This window comes from Mobula hypostoma, chromosome 19, assembly GCF_963921235.1.
Source record: "Mobula hypostoma chromosome 19, sMobHyp1.1, whole genome shotgun sequence".
Classification (NCBI taxonomy): Eukaryota; Metazoa; Chordata; class Chondrichthyes; order Myliobatiformes; family Myliobatidae; genus Mobula; species Mobula hypostoma.
Window position 1 is genome coordinate 17,295,980 of NC_086115.1, and position 18,740 is coordinate 17,314,719.

The following is an 18,740-nucleotide window of genomic DNA, read 5'->3' on the forward strand; positions in this document are numbered from 1 at the left end:
AAAATCTGAGGTGCAAAGGGATTTGGGCGTCCTTGTGCAGGATTCCCTGAAGGTTAATTTGCAGGTTGAGTCTGTGGTTAGGAAGGTAAATGCGATGTTAGCATTCATTTCAAGAGGACTAGAATATAAAAGCTAAGATGTAATATTGAGACTTTATAAAGCACCAGTGAGTATTGTAAGCAGTTTTAGCCCCTTATCTTAGAAAGGATGTGTTGAAACTGGAGAGGGTTCAAAGCAGGTTCATGAAAATGATTCCAGGTTTGAACGGCTTGTCATATGAGAGCGTTTGATGGCTCTGGGCCTGTACTCATTGGAATTCAGAAGGATGAATGGTGACATATTTCAAATGTTTCAATGGTGATAGGCCTTGATGGAGTGGATGAGGAGAGGATGTTTCCTATGGTGGGAGAGTCTAAGACCAGAGGACACAGCCTCAGAATAGAGGGGCATCCTCTTAGAATGGAGATGAGGAGGATTTTTTTAGCCAGAGAGTGGTAAATCTGAGGAATTCTTTGTGACAGGCAGCTGTGGAGGCCAAGTCTTTATGTATATTTAAGGCAGAAGGTGATAGAATCTTGGTTCGTGCCTTCATAGGAAATGAAGGGATGCAGGAATAGGCAGGAGACTAGGGTTGAGAGGAAAATTGGATCAGCCACAATGAAAGGAACAGACTAAATGGGCCGAATGATCTAGTTCTGCTCCTATATCTTATAGTCTTATGTCTTATTTGAGTTCCCTGACTTGAGGGCTTCCTTTCAACAGCAATCTCAATGTTAGAATCTCAAGCTACACTTCAGTTGGCAACACCAGCAAGGAACTGGGTCATCCACAGGGCCACATCCCGAAGGTGCAGCTGGTGATCCCGAGACTTGGGCCACTTGGTGAAGTCCAAGAGCAAGAACCCACTGCTATGAAGAACAGCAGTTTGAGTGCAGCTGTAGATCATAGACTCTGACCGGACTCCAGCCACCTTGCACAGGGAAGAACATTAAACTGCGGTGCGGATGAACTAGAAGTTGTTGACCATGTCTGCAAAAACTTCAGGCACTATGTTTTTTTACTCCTTCTCCCACCTATATACAATCAATATATATATAAGTTAAACAACAGGAATTCTGCAGATGCTGGAAATTCAAGCAACATACATCAAAGTTGCTGGTGAACGCAGCAGGCCAAGCAGCATCTATAGGAAGAGGCGCAGTCGACGTTTCAGGCCGAGACCCTTCGTCAGGACTAACTCAGGACTAACTGTTAGTCCTGACGAAGGGTCTCGGCTTGAAACGTCGACTGCGCCTCTTCCTATAGATGCTGCTTGGCCTGCTGCGTTCACCAGCAACTTTGATGTATGTTGCTTATATATAAGTTATCTCATGTATTTACATTTATTGTGTTTTTATTATTACTGTGTTCTGTATATTATTGTGTGTTTTTTGTGCTGCAGTAGAGCTGGAGTAACAATGATGTTGTTTTCCTTTACACTTGCGTACTAGCAATGACATTAAACAATCTTGAATCTTGTCAGGGGCCTTGTCCACCCCAAATCTGTCCCCACTCTACCATTATCCCTTCTCTTCACTTCCATGTTCTCTGTAACTGTCCACCCACCTTCCATAACAACCCCACATTCAACGACCCACCCTCCATAACATTTCCCCATCCCGGTGACACCTCCAGAAGAGCCTTCCCTCCTCTCCAGCACTCTGGAGGAAACATTCCAACTGTAACTTCCCAGTTTACCACTTATGTCCCACCATCACTCCCTCACGTAACACCAGACCTTTCACCCTCTGCTCTTCCCACCGTCTAGTGATCCAAGCATTCCCTCAGCAACATTTCACTTGTACTGTTTCCAACCCAGTAGACTGTAGCTACAGCTCATCCCATTTTCCCGCCACCTTAACAGTGATAGAGTTCCTCTTGTTGTTACCTACCACCCCATGAGCCTCTAAGTCCAACACATCATCCTCTGCCATCTCCAAAAGGATCCCACCATGAAAGACATCTTTACCTACCCCCTCCACTTTCTGCAGGGATCGCTCCCTCCATGATTTCCTTGTCCATTCATCCCTCCCCACTAATCTCCCTCCTGGTGCTTATCCTTGCAAGCAGCCTAAGTGCTACACCTGCCTATTCACCTCCTCCTTCACCTCCATTCAGGGCATCAAACAGTCCTTGCACTTAAGGCAACATTTCACCTGCAAATCTCCTGGAGTTGTCTATTGTTTCTGGTGCTCCTAATGCAACTTCCACTACATTGGTGAGACCCATCATAAATTGGGGAACTGCTTCATTAACCACCTCCTCTCCATTTGCCAAAAGCAGAACTTCCTGGTGGTCAAACATTCCCATTCCCATTCCAACATGTCGGTCTATGGTCTAAGGCCAGGAAGTCATCTTATTCCCATAAAACCCACCGTAAGGCTGAGAAACCACACTTCATCCTCTGAATGAGCACATTGCAAGGGCTCAGCAATGAATTCAACAGAACAGGAAATTCATAGGTCCAGCGAATTTGGTTCAATCCTGATTCCCAAACTCCAGTGCTGTCTGTGTGGAGTTTGCATGTTATCCCAATGACTACGTGGGATTCCCCTGGGTGTTCCAGTTTCAAAGTTCAAAAGTAAATTTATTATCAAAGTTCATATATGTCACCATATACAACCCTGAGATTCATTTTCTTGTTTGTATACTCAATAAATCTATAGAATAGTAGCCATAACAGAATCAATGAAAAACCATACCTACTTGGGCATTCGATCAGTGTGTAAAAAAACAACAAACTGTGCAAATACAAAAAATAATAATAATAAATAAATAAGCAGTAAATATCAAGAACATGAGGTGAAGAGTCTGTTGTAGCGTGGATGAAATCACCAGAGAGACAGAGTCACTGGTAGATACAAAGCAGCTTCTTTATTCGACACAACAAGGCATCATACGGATGGAGACGCTTTCCGCAGAAAGGGCTGCTAGCTCAATGTGGGCACAATATTTATATGCTAAACACAAAGGCAATCGCTACTCAAAAGTTATAGACAATGCATAGACAATGCTTCCTATTGAAGCATCACACCATCCTTTCCTCCCGACACCAACATGTCTGGGTTGGTATCCACAGCCTTTAGGAATGTAAGTTAAGTCTACCATACATTTATTTGGCATATCCCGTGCTAACATAGAAGACAATTAATATTTATAATGTGTAGGTGATACTGCCTTCGAAACTACAGCATCAGGTCAAAATACCAGAAGCATCTGGTATTCACACCTTTTAGGAAGCCCATTGTGGTGGACTCAATCCACAGTCCTTTGTCAAACAGTTAAAATAGAAGTCTGGTGGCCAAAGTCATTTAAGTGTAAACAAATCATCTACCCAAAAGAAATCCACTCTAACAGAGTCCAGGGAAGTGAGTCCTTTGATTGTGGGAACATTTCAATGAAGGTGAAATGTGAAAGTGAAGGTGATTGAAGATATTTCCTTTGGTTCATGAGCCTGGTGGTTGAGGGGGTAATTGTTTCTGAACGTGGTGGTCTGAGTCCTGAGGCTCCTGTACCTTCTTCCTGATGACAGCATCAGAAAGATGTTCTGAGTAGTGGTGGTCCCTGTTGATGGATGCTGCTTTCCTGCAACAGCATTTCATGTAGATGTGCTCAATGGTGGGAAGGGCTTTACCTGTGATGGACTGTTTCCACTACTTTTTGTCAAAGTTTCCATTCAAGGGCATTGGTGTTTCCATACCAGGCTGTGATACAGCTCGTCAACATACTCCCTACTCACTACACATCTATAGAAGTCTGTCAATGTTTTAGATGTCATGCTGAATCTTCACAAACTCCTGAGGAAGTGGAGGTGTTGCATATTTTCTTCCTATTTGCATTTAAGTGTTGGTCCTGGGAAAGGTCCCCCAAGCTAAGACTGAGAAAGGTAAAAGTTGTTGACCCTCTCCACCCCTGATCCTCCAATGAGGACTGGCACATGGATACCTGGTTTCCTTTGCCTGAGTCAATAATGAGCTCTTGGTCTTGCCAACATTGAGTAAGAGGTTATTGTTATGGCACCACTCAGTTAGATTTTCAATCTCCCTCCTATATGCTAATCCATCACCAACTTTGATTCAGCCTACAACAGTGCTGCTGTCAGCAAACTTGAATATGGCGCTGGAACTGTGCTTAGCCACACAGTCATAAGTGTAAAGCGAGTAGAGCAGAGACTTGTGGTGATCATGGAGGCAATACTGCTGCCAATTCAAACTCGCTGGGGTCTGCAAGTGAGCAAATCAAGGATCCAATTGCACAAGGAGGTAATGAAGCCAAGGTCTGGGAACTCATTGATTAGTTTTGAGGGGATGACGGTTTTGAATGCTGACCAGTGGTCGATAAAGAGCATCCCGATCTTTGCTGTCCAGATGTTCTAAGGCTGAGTGAAGAGCCTATGAGATGGCATCTGCTGTGGGCCTGTTGCTGTAGATCTGTTGCTTCGGTATGCAAATTGGAGCGGATCTGAGTCGCTTTTCAGGCAGGAGTTGATATGTTTTATCACCAACCTCTTAAAACAGTTCATCATTGTGGATATAATTGCAACTGGACGATAGCCATTGAGGTAGGTCACAGGTCCTTCTTGAATACCGGTATACATACATGAAGCATGCTTGCAGCAGGTAGGTACCTCAGACTGCCGAAGCGAGAGGTTAAAGGTTTCAGTGAACACTCCAGCCAGTTTATCGGCTTTTAGCAGTTGGCCAGGTATCCCATCTGGGCTGGATGCCTTCCGTGAGTTCATCCTCTTGAGGGGTGCCCTCACATCGTCCTCCCATATCCCAAACATGCGCGAGTCAATAGGTTAATTGTCCGCTGTAAATTGCCTCCTAGTGTTAGAATCTGATGAGAGAGGTGCGTTATCAGAAAGCGGAGAGAGGTTACAGGGGAAATTATAGGGAATGGGATTTATTGGTGTCCAGCATAGGCCTGATAGGGCGAATGGCTCCAGCCCCATAACACATGTCGAAATAATGTAAAAAGGTGGTGATGTGAGCATGACATGTCAAAAATATATGTTCAACACATTTGGAATATGCCTAAGGGCTGTTCAATATTCCGTATAGACGTATGAGTCCACAGGAGTGAACAGCTCTCTGCTTGCACAGACTTTGATAGAACAGGTACTACCCTTGGTATTAATGAAAACCTTTGTACAGACACAGCGTGCAGTACATGTCAGGCAGGTATTAAATGCTGCCTTCAGAGGTATCACAACAATGCGCAGATGCTACGCACAGCGTCCTCTGTAAGGAGTTTTGTACTAGCTGCTCCAGTTTCCCCCAAAAGCATGCGGGTTATTAGCTTGATTGGTCATTGTCAATTGTCCTGGGTTAAACAGGTGGGTTGCTGGGCGGTGAGGCTCGTCGGGCCGGAAGGGCCTGTTTCACACGGTATCTCTGCATGGTCGCCGAGGGTAGGTAGCAGCGCCGGGGCATAAAACGGGGACTCGGAAAAATCAGACCGGCTCTACAAGGATCAATAAATCCCCCGCAAAAAAAACCCACCGGAAACCGCACATACTGCAATCCAGAGAAACTCAGCGGGTCGAGCAGCGTCTGTGGCGGGAGAGGGGAGAGAGATCGTCCGCACGTTTCGGATCGAGACCGGATCGGGACAAATCAGGACCATCTCTTCCCACCCCCTCTGACACACACAGAGGTGATGCCAGACCCGCCGAGTTCCTCCCGCAGATTGCTGCCCCAGCGTATCGGGATGGAGGGAGACGGGGAGTGGGGACAGTAGAACAGAGGAAAGGAGGGGACCATGGGGTGTGGGGGGGGTCGGCTTTGAGGGGCAGAAAGAAAGAAGTTGTAGAGAAATTTGTAAAGGGTGGGATTTAGAGAGAAAGAGAAAGAGAGGAACAGAGAGGCAAGTGCCGGGCGGTGAGCAGAGAAATGGGGAAGGAGTGGATAGGGCCGATGAGGGTGGGGAGCGAAATGCGGCGCGGGGAGGGAGGGGGGAGGGGGAGGAACCACCTGCAGCTGCGCTGAGTGCAATCAGGGGAGAGAGGATGTCCCCAGTCACTGTATCCCGAGATAAGAGCTATCAAAAACAGCTGCTGATGCGGGACATCCGAAATAAAACCAGGCACGGCGGGTCAGGCATTGCATCTGTGGAGGGAGAGAAAGGAGTTAACGTTTCAGGTCAGGGTCTTCGCACTGAAACTTTTACCCCATTGCTTTCCACAACTGCCCATTCCATCTATGCTGGCTACGTTTCTATCTTCCACACCAATCTCCTATGCCGGTATTAATTCCATATTCCTCTGTGTTCTGCTTACTAAAGCATCAGTCTAGATGCCTCTTCAATGTTGTTACGGTTTGTGCCAACTGCTCTTCATGCGAAGAATTTACCCACCGGGTCCCGTTTAAACTTCTTCCATCCTTCCCTACTTTAAGAGAGGAGTCGGTGTGTGTAGCTGGGTCGGGATCATTTACAGTGCGGCTTGGGGCGGAATGACCTCGCTGGTCGCAGGGAGCTCTCTCCCTTCTCGGTCTGTCTTTTCCCTGTGGGGGTCTCTCTCCCTCTCCCATGATTGCAGGTTCTGAATCTGGTTCCCAGACCCTAGCAGCGACCCCGCCCCCGTGCCGGTTGAGGTTTGCCCCCTTGCACAAGTCATAGCTCGCAATTTCACCGTTACCAGAAGCGTAACGGCCTCGGGAACGCAAGGAGCCGGTGGTGTGTCAGAGTTCCGTCTCCTGCCTCTCGTTACGCGGTGGTGCGCTACCGATTGTCCGCGCTCAGCCCGGGCGTCGACCGTATCGGAAGTGGGGGGGGGGGTCACCTCTGAATTAGTTAATGTCCAACCCACGCCAGCGTTTCCCGGCACCCGTCCGCAACTTCGAGAACTACACGCCTCCATCGCCCCTCCTTCCCCACACACCCGCATAATGCCATAAACTCCACCGGGTCCACCTCCCCTCTGAAACAGTGTAACCTTCAAACTGGCGTCTCGCTGCCCTGAGGGCTTTCTGTCCTACATATCAGCCGCGCCGCACGGGTTCACAAGCGGCGACTCTGCAGCCGGAGTCGATGTAATTAACACGCAGAGCGTGCACTGGTGTGAACGCGCTTTGTCTCAGACTGAGCCCCACTTTTTGTTGCAAAGTAACCCCTCGATCTAAAGACAGGGACAATCGGGTTTTATATAAAATAGACATTTATACATTATACACATTCATATCCACTTTGAGATCTAAATATCGTAGAATTGCATTGAGGGAGGATAATACTTCGTATCTTAAGAAGATTTATTTACATTATGAATTTAAAACAGTTTCATTTAATTGCTATAAGCTTTCACATTTATATTTATTTATAATAAAAGTGCATATAATCGAGATATATAAATTAGACGTGAAAATATAAAAGGTAAACAATCCTAACGTATATTGTTATAATAGATAATCAAACCACATGTATAATTAAAGCTAATCGAATAATGTAATTGAGATACACAATAATTTACATCATAATCTGGAAATTATTTGGATAACAGTATTTTTTACTAAATACCGATGTTTCTACAAAATAGATTTATGGATGATAGATTGTGATCTACTGACATATAGATTTACCGCAATAGATTTTGTTATAACAGATTAGCGCAAAAAATTATTTTGGATTAAAGTAGATTTATATACAGAATAAATCTGAATAAGAGAGAAGAGTGTGTAAAATATTTATATAATGTAGATTAATGCACTTTATGCACTTTGAGATGGAACGAATTTATATCTGACACCGGTTTATGGTGGTAAATTGTTCTTTGAGTTACGACCATTGATCGGGTAAGGAGCAGATAACGAGAACGGCCCGTGACAAATCCGCGGCTCGCTCCCTCCGGTGAGACGTTCTCGCACAGGAACAGAGCGGGGCAAGGCAGCTGAGTCCCGACTGGGGTGGAGGCCGCGTCCTCGCCTTAATGTTGAGGATTGTACCCATCCCTGAATCCCAAATCCAGACCCGCAGTCCACCTCATTCCTGAATCCCAAATCCAGACCAGCAGTCCACTTCATTCCTGAATCCCAAGTCCAGACCCGCAGTCCACTTCATTCCTGAATCCCAAATCCAGGCCCTCAATTCCACTTCATCCCTGAATCCCAAATCCATGCCCTAAATTCCAGCCCCATTCCTTGAATCTCAACCCCATTCTCTGACTCTCAGCCCCATTCCCGAATTCTAAATTGATGCTCTGGCTCCCAGCCCCATTCTTTGAACTCAAATCCAGAACCTGGATCACAATCTCTCTCGTGGGGGAAGGGGGAGGTGGGCAGGCAGTTCGGAATGAAAATAATAAATACTGGACTTGTCTAATAATGATTTGTGTTAACTAATGAAGAGGTGTATAACTGGACCTTGTCAGCTCACTGGTCTGAGTGCTACTGGTAACATGTAACCCAGTCCTACCTGTCGCATGGTCAGGTGGTCGGTGACTAAACCGGCTCCCCCACCAGGCTTGCCTGGTGAGGAGGGTGGCTAGACACCCTGCAGGACGAAAGACAAGACCTGTCAAAGGGCGGACGAACCCTCTCGAGTCAACGGCCATCTAGCAAACACGGGCCGTGAAGCGTGGAAAGGACATCCCTTCCATCGAAGCCTGGTCTGGCCATCCACTGCAACAGAACTTCCCCCAGCCGTCCTGGACCCCACCATGCCGCTGGATCCGGGAAGGGATGTCGAGAGGGTGGGTCTGGACCTGTACAACCCCTTACTCACCTAAAATCCACTCACGCACACGCTGTTCCTTTCTGAGGAGTGGGGTATCAACCCACTAACTGACTGAAAGGAACCATCATCATCCTATGGGATGGATAGCCAGAGAGTATAACTGGAAAGAAGCGATTGGTAAAATTGTGGTCAGCGTAGATGGCTGTCAAAGTATACAAACATGGGCGGAGAAATATCAAACGGGATTTAGTCCGGGCCAGTGTGAGGTGTTGCACTTTGGGAGGAGTATGGAGGTATGTTAACGGCAGGACCTCTATCAACACTGATCTACGAAGAAAATTGGGACCCAAGTCCATTGTTCCTTATAAGTGACCCACAAGTTAACTAGGAGGTGTAGAAGGCGTATGAAGTGCTTACCTTCAATGGTCGGGGCATTCAGCAAAAGAGTAGGAAAGTTTTATGTACAGGGGATTCTCTAGATGCTGGAAATCCAGAATAAAGCACAGACAATCATGGAGGAACTCAGCATCTATGGAAAGAAATACACAGTCGATGTTTCGGACCCAGACAATTCACAAGAAAGTTATACAGTATTTCCATTCCATAGACTTGGAGTACTGTGTGAGATTCTGGTCGCCTAATACAGCAGGATGTTGAGGCTTTGGAGAAGGTGCAGAAGAGGCTCACCAGGATTAGAGGGCATCTGCTGTAAGGAAAGGTCGGACAAACGGCTTGTTTTCTCTGAAGTGTCCGAGGCTGGGATTGAAGTTATGACAGGCATAGACAGGATAGACAGATCGAATATTTTTATCAAATAGAATGTAAAATAGTAGCATGGATTTTTGTTGGGGAGGGGGTTAGAAAGAGATGTACGGGGAACGGTTTTACATACAGAGTGGAACAAGCTTTTAGGGGTGCTGGTAGAAGCAGGCACGATAGAAACATAGAAACATAGAAAATAGGTGCAGGAGTAGACCATTCGGCCCTTCGAGCCTGCACCGCCATTTATTATGATCATGGCTGATCATCCAACTCAGAACCCCGCCCCAGCCTTCCCTCCATACCCCCTGACCCCCGTAGCCACAAGGGCCATATCTAACTCCCTCTTAAATATAGCCAATGAACTGGCCTCAACTGTTTCCTGTGGCAGAGAATTCCACAGATTCACCACTCTCTGTGTGAAGAAGTTTTTCCCAATCTCGGTCCTAAAAGGCTTCCCCTCTATCCTCAAACTGTGGCCCCTCGTTCTGGACTTCCCCAACATCGGGAACAATCTTCCTGCATCTAGCCTGTCCAATCCCTTTAGGATCTTATACGTTTCAATCTGATCCCCCCTCAATCTTCTAAATTCCAACGAGTACAAGACCAGTTCATCCAGTCTTTCTTCATATGAAAGTCCTGCCATCCCAGGAATCAATCTGGTGAACCTTCTTTGTACTCCCTCTATGTCAAGGATGTCTTTCCTCAGATTAGGGGACCAAAACTGCACACAATACTCCAGGTGTGGTCTCACCAAGGCCTTGTACAACTGCAGTAGTACCTCCCTGCTCCTGTACTCGAATCCTCTCACTATAAACAGCTGTTAGACACACAAATATGCAGGGAATTGAGGGATAACGATTGTGTACGGGCAGAAAAGATTTAGGAATCATGTAGGCGGCAGACATTGTAGGTGAAGGGCCCGTTCCTGTGGGTTATGTGTGGGTAAATCAAACTGGCCCTTGCTTCACCCACTGTTGGAGCTCTGCCCTCGAACAGATGCGTTGGATAAGACTGAAGGGCGGATTGACAAGGGTGGGCACAGGGTCAAGGACAGTGCGAGGGAAGGAGGGACGGTTTCGGGGGTCTGATGAAGAATTTCAGGTTATGCCAGGTCTCGTTGGGTGAATGTGGACAGGATGATCCTACCAATATTTATAGGAAAGATGTCAACAAAATAGAGAGAGTACAGAGAAGATTTACTAGTATGTTACCTGGGTTTCATCATCTAAGTTACAGAGAAAGGTTGAACAAGTTGGGTCTTTATTCTTTGTAACGTAGAAGGTTGAGGGGGGACTTGATAGAGGTATTCAAAATTATGAGGGGGATAGATAGAGTTGACGTGGATAGGCTTTTTCCATTGAGACTGGGGGAGATTCAAACAAGAGGACATGAGTTGAGAGTTAATGGCAAAAGATTAGGGGTAACATGAGGTGGAACTTCTTTACTCAGAGAGTGGTAGCTATGTGGAACGAGCTTCCAGCAGAAGTGGTTGAGGCAGGTTTGATGTTGTCGTTTAAAGTTAAATTGGACAGCTATATGGACAGGAAAGGATTGGAGGGTTATGGGCTGAGTGCAGGTCGGTGGGACTAGGTGAGAGTAAGAGTTCGGCACGGACTAGAAGGGCAGAGATGGCCTGTTTCTGTGCTGTAATTGTTATATGGTTATATGGTTAAGATGAGACGAAGCTGGGTGGCAGTGTTAACTGTGAGGAGGATGCTAAGAGGATCAGGGTGACTTGGATAGGTTGGGTGAGTGGGCAAATTCATGGCAGATGCAATTTAATGTGGATAAATGTGAAGTTATCCACTTTGGTGGCAAAAATAGGAAAACAGATTATTATCTGAATGGTGGCCGATTAAGAAAAGGGAGGTGCAATGAGACCTGGGTGTCATTATACACCAGTCATTGAAAGTGGGCATGCAGGTACAGCAGGTGGTGAAAAAGGCGAATGGTATGCTGGCATTTATAACGAGAGGATTCGAGTACAGGAGCAGGGAGGTACTACTGCAGTTGTACAAGGCCTTGGTGAGACCACACCTGGAGTATTGTGTGCAGTTTTGGTCCCCTAATCTGAGGAAAGACATCCTTGACATAGAGGGAGTACAAAGAAGGTTCACCAGATTGATTCCTGGGATGGCAGGACTTTCATATGAAGAAAGACTGGATGAACTGGTCTTGTACTCGTTGGAATTTAGAAGATTGAGGGGGGATCAGATTGAAACGTATAAGATCCTAAAGGGATTGGACAGGCTAGATGCAGGAAGATTGTTCCCGATGTTGGGGAAGTCCAGAACGAGGGGCCACAGTTTGAGGATAGAGGGGAAGCCTTTTAGGACCGAGATTGGGAAAAACTTCTTCACACAGAGAGTGGTGAATCTGTGGAATTCTCTGCCACAGGAAACAGTTGAGGCCAGTTCATTGGCTATATTTAAGAGGGAGTTAGATATGGCCCTTGTGGCTACGGGGGTCAGGGGGTATGGAGGGAAGGCTGGGCGGGGTTCTGAGTTGGATGATCAGCCATGATCATAATAAATGGCGGTGCAGGCTCGAAGGGCCGAATGGCCTACTCCTGCACCTATTTTCTATGTTTCTATGTTTCTATTAGGCAATCACTCATTAATCAAAAGGGGTGTCTGAGGAGCGGGGAGTGGAGCACGCTCTCACAGAGGGCCGAGGCGAACAGCAGAAGGGAGATCAGGGGGAGGAGGGCTAAACTCCAGAGGGGAGGTGTGATGGGAGCGGAGTGAAAGGAGAGTAGAAGGGAGCAAAGCTCCAGACCCAGCACCACGGGGAAAATGGGGAATTGGGCAATTGTTCCTGGACAATGTAATGTGAACAACAGCAAAAACATTATTGATTGTAATGCTGCATTAATATTATAGAAGGGGTAATCGTAATGACAAAATCGTAAAGAGTGTATGAATGGAGGGGAGATATCATTCTGTAGCACACAACGGGCCGAATGCCAGGCCGCGAGTGAATGTGTAAATGTAACTGGGAGCGTGTTTACGGATATTTGTTTATTTATTTAGATATACGGTGTAGAACAGACCCTTTCAGCCCAACGAGCCGCGCCGCCCGATCACAGGACAACTTACAATGGCTAATTAACCTTGTAATTAGTACTTAAACCTTGTCATCTTTGGACTATGGGAAGAAACCGAAGCACCCCGGAGGAAAACCACGCGGTTCACGTACACGTGGATTACATACAAACTCGTTAGAGATGGCCCGGGAATTGAATTCCGAACTCTGCCACGCCCCGAGCTGTAACAGCGTCGCGCTAATCGCGGCGCCCAAAGAGGGGGTGAACGCGAATGTGTGCCTCGGAAGGTTTGTAACTGCGCGCTTGGCTGTTTCTGTGTACGTCCACACGTTAGGCCGAGTTTCCGTCGTTCAGAAGGTGACTGGAGTTTTCGTTGCTCTTATAAACTGTGAAAGGACTGAGAAATTACTGGTCGCTGAAGCGAACCGATCAGTCCCGAAACAGGCGGAATTAACTGGAATCTCTGAACATCGGCTGCTGCCCCGGGGTAAACTGACCCTCCATAGTGAAAAACAGGAGTTCATACTTCGGTAATGTCAGCATATGTAGTCCATGCTGACCAATAACCACTGCCTACGATGTGTACACGGTATTTAAAAGAGTATTTTCAAATTGACGCATTAAATACTTCTCTTGCACATTATATTCAAATCATGTAATATCTGTGCGGTGTATGGAATTTACCTCACAATTCGATTTAGTTTCCCGATATGTTTCTACCCGTGTATTTGGCAGGTAGTGCGGGTAGTTATTGATCCCAATGTCCCGCCTGTGTACATTTTGCCACTGGAGCGGACGTGGGGTTTGTGTAACACCTACTGATTCGAAATGTGAACCTTTCCGTCTCAGTATCTCATTCCAACCAAAGAGATTTCGTTCCGTTAGATGCGCCTCCGTCCTCCACGGATTGTACCGGCTACCGGCGCGGGGGCTTCTCGTTTAGTTTGGATTTGTTATTGAACTTTGGTGCGGTTTCACATTCCCCAGAGGACAGCAGTTTCGCGCCCATTTCCAGTTCTTTTCATTCCCCGGCGTGCTGACCAGACCAGCTCAACGACAATGTTTGACGATCCCCAGTGGGCGGCGGAGTCTTTCTTAAATGTTTTTGCAAAACCTCTCTAGAGAGAGAGAGAGAGAGAGAGAGAGAGACAGACAGACAGACAGACAGACAGAAAAGTGACAGAGACAGAGAAAAAGAGAGCGAGAAAGAGAGGAGAGAGGCAGAGAAAAAGTGTGTGTGTGCGAGAGAGAGAGAGAGATGCGGCTGCGGGTCACAATAATCACAGACAGACATAGAGGTAATCAAACAGACAGAGGCAAAAATAGAGAGGCGAGAGGAAAGTAAGAGATAGATAGATAATTGTGAACGGAGAGACAGAAGGGTGGAAGATGGAGAGAGGGGTTAGGTAGGGAGAGCTGGGGAGAGATACAGAACGAGACCCAAAGGCTGGGCGTAAATGCGATAGAAATGGGGGGAGGGGAGAAAACAAAGGCTGTAACTGAGACACAGGATCAGAAAATCAACATTCAGAAGGCATTGACAGACAGGGAGTAGCGTCAAAGGGAACGAAGAAACGAGAGCGCGCACTGTGTGTGTGAGAGAGAGAGAGACCGAGTCGATGGATATCGGGCACCCAACAGGGCTGCTGTCAGCTGTATGCTCAGGGAGAAATTAACGGGTCGACCCACCAGGAAAAGCCACCAGACATGCCCCCGTGGGCGCAGGAGGTACAAGGGGTCGGGGTAAGCGGGACCACTCAGGTGGGCCAGTTGCCACCACATTATCCACTCCGCGCCGGGACGGGCCGAGACTCTGCGCTCTTTGGGAACGATCTCACTTTTCACTCATTTGGGCGCGGTGTCGCAGAGTGGCAGCGGCGCGTACACCCGAATGAGGCCGTCGGAAACCTCCTCCCGGCCCCAACAATCGTGCGAGGAGCTCGAACTCAGAGCTGGATCCCGTTCTCAGGAATGCAACTACCCGCCAGCTCCCTGTCCCCACCGGCCTTCCCAGTGTCCTCCAACGAGGGCGGGGAGGGGGTCGCCGGTCAATACCCCAGGAACCACACCTGGCGGGGCGATGGGTGGGTCTATACTGAGACAGAGGAGACTACAGACACTGAAATCTGGAGCTACAAACAGTCTCCTGAAGGAACTTAGCGGGTTTGGGGAAAAGGAAGCGTCGGCGTTTGGGGTTCAATCTCTGCATCAGGACTGAGAGTGGAGAGGGGAGATGGCTGGCGTAAAGAGATGGGTACTGGTGAGACAGAGGCCCGAAGGTAGTGATGAGACAGGAAGCCGAGGGTAGAGGTGAGACTGAAACCCGAGGGTAGTGGTTAAACAGAGGTCCGAGGGTAGTGGTGAGACAGAGATCTGTGGGTGGTGGTGAGAAGAGGCCCGAGAGTAGTGATGAGACAGAGATCTGTGGGTGGTGATGAGACAGGGGCCCGAGGGTAGTGGTGAGACAGAGATCTGTGGGTACTGGTGAAACGAGGGCCCGAGGGTACTGGTGAGACAGGGATCGGAGGGTAGTGATGAGACAGAAACCCGAGGGTAGAGGTGAGACTGAAACCCGAGGGTAGTGGTTAAACAGAGGCCCGAGGGTAGTGGCGAGACAGGGATCCAAGGATAGTGATGAGACAGAAACCCGAGGGTAGTGGTTAAACAGAGGCCCGAGGGTAGTGGCGAGACAGGGATCCAAGGATAGTGATGAGACAGAAACCCGGGGGTAGTGGTTAAACAGAGGTCCGAGGGTAGTGGTGAGACACGGGCCCCAGGTGACTGGAGGGGGTTTGTTATTGTCAGGTGTACAGAGTGAAAAGCTTGTTTTGCATATTGTTCATACAGATCAAATCATCAGGCAGTGTTGATGTAGAACAAGGTAAAGCAATGACAATGCAGAATAAAGTGTAACGTTTACGGAGAAAATGCAGTGCAGGTAAACGATAAAATGCAAGATCATAATCCCCTGAATCAGGAGCGGGTTTAATGTCACTGACATGGAGTGAAATGTGTTCTTTTGCGGCAGCAGTACATTATAAAACATCCCAATACTAAGAGTTGCAATATAAAAAGAAATAAATAATGCGAAAGAGAAATAGCGGGCTCGTGTTCTTGGTTCATGGCCCGTTCATTAATCTGACGGCAGAGGGGAAGAAATTGTTCCTAAAACGTAGAGCGCTGGTGTTCAGGCACCTGTGCCTCGTCTCTGATGGTAATAATAAGAAGGGAACATGTTCCGGATGGTGAGGTAGATTGTGAGGACGGGGAGGGGGAGTGAAAGATGACGGGGTGGTTGAATCAGTTCGAGGAGGGGGGTAGCTGAAGTACCGAGGCAGATGGACAATTCACTCCCTCCCACGAATGCTGAGCGACAAGCTGAGCTGATCTAGCAGATAACGCGCTCTTTGTAAAGAAACGTTCAGGGGAGTGCTGGTCACCACAGGGATAATGACATAGAGGCTGCGACAGAAGGAGTTGCGGATGCTGCGGATGGAGGCAGTATTTTTGTGTCCTAACCTGGGGTGAGAGATGGTAAGGTGTCTCCCTCCCCCCCCCACACACACACAAACACACTTTCCCGCTGTCTGCCCCATCATTCTCTCTGTACTTAGTGTCTGAGCTGTAATACAGACACCATTCACAGACAATTATCATCTATGATTTCTGATTTTAATGCGATTAATTAAATAAAAGGTACGATTCCCCTTAATGAAACTGTCGAACCTAACAAGGATTGATTGCATTGGGTCTCATTACTCATCCAATCCATTCCGGCTGGATTAACCCTTCAAGGCGCTCGAAGCGCGCTGTGTCATAACAGAGGGCGCGCTGTATTTCCGGCTGCAGCGGGGGATTTGGGGTTGATAGAATTCACTGTGGGGCGTCGCTACTTCGTGAAGAAGTGCCGTCGGGGACAGGGCGGGTGTGAACTGACACCAGCAGTGAATCGGTGATATTTTATCCGTCTAGATAAAATCAGATTGAAGCCACCAGGTACGTAACCGTCTCCTGATGAACGGGGAATTTACTCGGCTCCTCAGACCAATTCAAACACTTGCAAACACGAGAGATTCTGCAGATGCTGGAAATCTTGAGACACGCACGCAAAATGCTGGAGCAATTCAGCAGATCAGGCAGTATCTACGGAGGGGAATAAACGGTCGACGTTTCGGACGGACATCTTTAATCAGGACCTTCGTGTCTAACCTGCTGAGTTCCTCAAGCATTTTGTGTCTTGTACCTGTGAACTAACTCCATTCCTTACAACCACGTCCGCCAGCCCGGTATCGTCACTTTACCATTTCTTTTCCCGTTACTCCAGTTTGCACTTCTATGTTGTCCACCGCTCCCGAGCTTCGCTCTAGTCGCTGTGCTCATTATAACTACGTACACTACTTAAAGGGTTATTTGCCACATATACATCGAAACATAGCGAAATGCGTCGTTTTGCGTCAAATCAAATCAGCGAGGACTGGGCTGGGCAGCCGCAGTGTTTCCATGCTTCCAGCACCAGCGTAGCCTGTTCGGAATTCACTAACCCTAACTGAGTCATGGCGAGGGGTCTCGGCCCGAAACGTCGACTGTTTATTGCCCTCCATAGATGCTGTCGGCCCTCCCGATTTCCACCAGCTGTGTGTGTGTGTGTGTGTGTGTGTGTGTGTGTGTGTGTGTGTGTGTGTGCGCGCGCGCGCGCGCAATGCTCTGGATTTCCAGCATCTGCAGAATCTCCTGTGATTATGATTTGCTAACTCTAACGAGACGGCTTTGGAATGTGGGAGGAAACCAAGAGCACCAGGAGGAAACCTCGCGGTCACGGGGAGAACGTACAAACTCCTTACAGACAGCGGGGGAATCGAACAGTTTACTTTGTGAGCAAGGGGACTCGTTGCAACCTGGTGTGTGGAACAATAAACTGATCCGAATATGAAAACCATTCAGAATAATGTCCCGGGTGGGGGAGGGGCTATTTCTCCCTGTCACACCATCCCAGGGCTACACAGTCATTGTGATATGAGAATATTACTGATTATTTTTCATGGCCCCGCAATGAAGCATCAAAAAATGGGAGTTTCCGGGATTGCAAACCCGGGTCAGTGACCAGGCCGATCGATTATTGTGTCAGGAGCGAGGCAGATGCTCGGGCAACACGCACAAAATGCTGGAGGAACTCAGCAGGCCAGGCAGCATCTATGGAACAGAATCGTCGTTTCGTGCCGAGACCCTTCATCCGGTCTGAAAGGGAAGGGGAAAGGAGTCAGACGAAGAAGGCGTTGGCAGGTGACAGGTGAAACCGGGAGAGCGGGAGGGGGTTGAAGTAAAGACCTGAGAAGTTGATTGGTGAAAGGGCTGGAGGAGGGGAAATCTGACAGGAGAGGTTAGAAGACCACAGAAAAAAAAAGCGGGGGAGAAGCACCAGAGGCAAGTAAGGAGATAAGGTGAGAGAGAGAAACGGGAATGAGAATGGTGAAGGGGGGCATTACCGAAAGCTCCAGAAATCGATATTCATGCCACCCAAGTTGGAGGCCACCCAGACGGAATATAAGGTGTTGCTCCTCCATCCTGAGTGTGACCTCTTCGCGGTAGTAGAGGAAGCCATGGACGGACATGTCGGAACGGGAAGTAGAATTGAAATGGGTGGCCACCGGGCGGAGCGAAGATGCTCGACGAAGCGGTCTCCCAGTCTACATGGGGTACCGGATGCAGCAGATGACCCCAACGGACTCGCTGGGGAAGCGTCGCCTCACCTGGAGGCACTGTTTGGAGCCCCAAATGGTAGTGAGGGAGGAGGGGTAGGGGCAGGTGTGGCACTTGTTCCGCTGGCAAGGGTCAGTACCAGGAGAGAGATCGGTGAAGAGGGATGAGTGGACACGGGAGCGGCGAAGGGAGCGATCCCAGCGGAACGCGGCAAGTGGGCGGGCTGCTGGTCAAATCAGTGTGGAGCGGAGGGGAGGGGGGGGGAGACAGAAGGTGGACAACGAGACGGTCCCTGTTCGAAGTGGCTGATCAGTACAACAAAATTTCCCATAAAAAGTGATCCTCTGTTCCGAGAAGTACTTTGAAGTAAATTGAAGTTTTATTCTGTTAATGCTCCAGACAGAATAATCCCGTTTATAGATTTAAGTAGACCCTGAGTTGTTCATTAATTTCCCACACCCCACCCTAAAGTTTGGGAAAAATCCTGTTGACACTCCGAGATCGTGACGATATTGCCGCCTCCAGA

At 48.0% G+C, this 18,740-nt stretch overlaps 1 long non-coding RNA gene across 1 annotated transcript; it reads right to left on the minus strand.

The window, feature by feature from the left end:
* Positions 1-2,946: 2,946 nt before the first annotated feature.
* LOC134358679 (uncharacterized) lies at positions 2,947-16,880 on the minus strand. The gene is made up of 3 exons (XR_010020920.1): positions 16,819-16,880; positions 9,127-9,238; positions 2,947-6,149 (listed from the first exon to the last, which is right to left on the minus strand). It is a non-coding gene; the product is annotated as an uncharacterized LOC134358679 (long non-coding RNA).
* Between the last annotated feature and the right edge of the window lie 1,860 nt (positions 16,881-18,740).